Source organism: Amphiura filiformis, chromosome 6, assembly GCF_039555335.1.
Source record: "Amphiura filiformis chromosome 6, Afil_fr2py, whole genome shotgun sequence".
NCBI lineage: Eukaryota > Metazoa > Echinodermata > Ophiuroidea > Amphilepidida > Amphiuridae > Amphiura > Amphiura filiformis.
Genome location: NC_092633.1, coordinates 19,774,847 through 19,778,600, shown reverse-complemented (window position 1 = coordinate 19,778,600; position 3,754 = coordinate 19,774,847). Strand labels below are relative to the sequence as shown.

The 3,754-nt window shown below is 34.9% G+C and overlaps 1 protein-coding gene across 2 annotated transcripts in view; it reads right to left on the bottom strand.

Annotated features, from left to right (window-relative positions):
• Positions 1-3,754, bottom strand: part of LOC140155123 (UPF0390 protein zgc136864-like) — a 166,993-nt gene that overhangs the window by 62,816 nt on the left and 100,423 nt on the right. The window lies entirely within an intron of this gene.

The window sequence follows — 3,754 nt, the reverse complement described above, 5'->3', positions numbered from 1 at the left end:
GTCACCTACTTCCGGTACTGGCTTCCGGCATAATTACCATTCTATAGCTCCTTGAAAATAATATAATTTAATTTTTAATTTGACTTTATATGCATAAAAAATCAAGTTTTTTCTAATATTAAAATAATTATGATCAAAAAAGTGTAAATTGAATACATAATTACAGCAACAAAATAGAAATCAAAGACCCAAAACAGGTTATTAATAAGATCTCTCATCATAGCAACTGTCACTAGGGAACGCGAATTCTCCCGGGCTGTGCTCATCATCAGACCCTGATGATTGAGACCCAGAGCATCAGACCTTGGTGTGGTAGCTTGTGGTGCGTGCCACCCGATGATGAATCAATATGTTCCTATTGTATAATAATGATCTGTGTATGTTTGCCTTTTCTTGGTCGATTGATTACACGTATAAATATCAAACCTTCTGGGACCAATCATGGACGTTTACGTCCATGGACCAATCGAGAAATTCCCCCGGGAAATTCCTGAAATAAATTTGGTGTCAGCCCAATTTAGGCAAACATGATGAAAAAACTGAACTAGGGGCCTATTTATAGGCTACTATTCCCTGTTATCTTATGCCTAGGCTTATAAGGAGCTGTGCAATAATGAGCCGCCCCCCCGGGTAGGCCTACAATTTCCCAAACCCGCCAAACACCCAACACAAACATGATGAAAACTATTAGGCCTACGTTTTGCTATTAGGGCCTATTTGACCGTATAAAGTTAATGTTTTGGTTCTCGTCCAGAGGATTTTCATGAATTGATGATGAGGGAGGTAGGCGTTTTGTTTTTATCGATGTAAAATTAGCATTGTTAGTAGGCCTATGAGTAGTTCAATTAAGTTTTGGTCATTTCCAACAGTTCTCGTTCTGAGTTCCGTAGGCCTACCACAAAAAGTCTTGGAAGTGATCCATGCTCTCTACTAAACTTAGGCCCTATAGGCCTACTTAGATATAAAATTTCTGAACGGGACTTCTATAGGGCCTACTTGAGAAAGAAAAAATTAGCCGCACGTGAAGAAAATGTAAACATGACTACTGCAGTTAAAAGAGTTGATGAATCGAGATGAGACATGCATTAAATTGTTATCTTCAGTAGATAGTGAAAAAAAGTTTGAAAATCAAAATATACCCAAAGACTTTCTCAACACGAGCGCGTGCTGCTCGCGTTAAAAAAAGCATCGGCCTAATGTTGAGCGATTAAAAAGAGTCTAAAATAGAGAAAGATGTACGGTAGGCCCCTAGGTCCCGAACATGATGAGGCTATAATATAGATATAAAATTTCTTCTGATTGGAACTTATGTAGGCCGCCTACTCGAAAGAAAAAATTAGCCGCTACGTTATGAAATGAAAATTAGGCCTATATAGAAAATTTCTTTAACATGACTAATGCAGTTAAAAGAGTTGATGAATCGGGATGAGACATAAATTTGCTATCTTCAGTAGATAGCTGAAAAAAGCATGAAAAATCAAAATAAAGGCTTTCATAAACACGCGTTCTATGTGCACTACCAAAAAGGCATTTGGGCTAATGCTGATCTATTGTAAAAGAGTCTAAAGTGTAGAAAGACGTAGGTCCAGAACGTGATGAGGCTAAAATATAGATACGTCGTATAACATTTCTGAACGGGACTTAGGCCTATGTATTATATAGAAAGAAAAAATTACTCGCTACAATTAAACACGACTAATGCAGTTAAAAGAGGTGGTGGATCGGGATATCTTCAGTAGATAGCGAAAGAAAATCAAAATATACCCATTCTTAACACGAGCGAGTTCTGCGCGCGAGTTTTTTTTATTAAAAAAAGGCATTCAGCCTAATGCTGAGCTACTAAAAAGAGAAGTAGAGAAAGATGTTGGTCCAGAACATGATGAGGATATAATATTGATATAAAATTTCTACAGGGGACTTTTGTACGCTACGTGATGAAATAAAAATATCTTTAAAAAAATTCAAACATGACTAATGCAGTTAAAAGAGTTGATGAATCGAGATGAGACATTAAAAGCTATCTTCAGTAGATAGCGAAAGAAAATGAAAAATCAAAAAAATATACCCAAAGATATTCTTAACACGAGCGTATACTGCGCGAGTTAAAAAAAAAGACATTCGGCCTATCAATAATATTATATCTATAGTATACTAATGTACTAGAAAGAAAAATTAGCCGATACGTGATGAAATCTATCTATCTATCTATGTCCCATAGCAAGGAGGCCGTTGGCACTAGTGGAAGTTTTGGATGAGAAAACGGACATTTTGATGAGAAACGGCCAAAATGGTGAGAATTTAATTTTCTCATTCTTTTGGATGAGAAAATAATAATGTTTATTTCGCGGGGATTAGCAATTCTCACCAGTTTTAATAAGACAATAATGATTGACAGACACACCAGGAAGTTTCTCATCCAAAAGAATGAGAAAATTAAATTCTCACCATTTTGGCCGATTCTCATCAAAATGTCCGTTTTCTCATCCAAAACTTCCACTAGTGTAAGAAGCCACAATAAATGCGCATAATAATTTGAAAAAAGGAGTTTGTTCGTCTGCAAAGTAATTTGAAAGAAAATTGTCACGAAATAATTATAACAATAAAAAAAATTGGATGGAGTCGAACCCGCGCTGTCTATTGGAGATGACCAGCGCGCTAACCAATTGAGCTATCGGAGACCACTGGTGTTCGTATGGTTTTGTTTATTGACAAGTGTCAAAATTAATCATGATATTTAAATTGACAATATTGTGCTAAATAAGTTGAATTTCTGAAATGATCATATCGGTAATCCATATTGTTGTGAAAATATTGTGTCGATTTGTAAAACATAACGCCATGAATCCACGATATACCACCGTATTCTTAGAATAAAAGCAATTGACTATGATCAGACTTTATAGCAATGGTTTATCGATGGGATGCATTCATTTGTGTATGGTCATGATGGTGTTTCGTTGGTTTACCGTCGCATACTTAATACAAAGTCCATACAATATATTTAAATTTCATGATTAGTCTTACTTTAGGAACGAGACTGAATGCGGACATGCTTGAGTTCATGTCACGGTATGCACTATATTAAAAGGGAATCACTACTATCTCTTGATTCAGTTTACGAGTGTATACCGTGGGTTTCAAACTTCCTTACACTTTAAGACTCGATTTTCTTCGAAAAGGCCTTGAATACCGTTGTTCTATAGCCAAATAGCCATGTTTCATGTCCTAAAAGCAGCGGGTTAGTTTCAACACTTTTATTCCATTTGTAATAGCTTTTATACCCAAAAATACTTCGTAATATCACTTGAACATGTTAGCTCCGTTGATAAGTTGTCTGTCTTGTACTCAAAAAGTCCGAGTTCAATTCCTAACTATTTAATTTTTTTTTTTTTTTTTTGCTTTCTTTTTAAAATAAATAATTTCTCATATCACTGAATTTCTGTTGAAATGAAAATCTGTAGGATTTTTTTTCATAAATAAGATCACAAATAAAAGCAGAGCATCAAGTGAGCTAACACGCTGTACTTGTTCATCCATTATTGTATGTAGTCTAAAATAATGCTAACAAGTTGATTTACTCCGCTACTTCAATTGAGGTAGACAGCATATTGGAAAAAACAAGTGTGCATGGGTTCGATTCCTTTATTTGTTTTTTGATCACGAGATGTTGTGATAACTTTTATTTTCTTCTATAACTTTAATATAAGATTTTAATTGGTGGAAACAATAATTTGTCATTTTAAAACCTAACTTT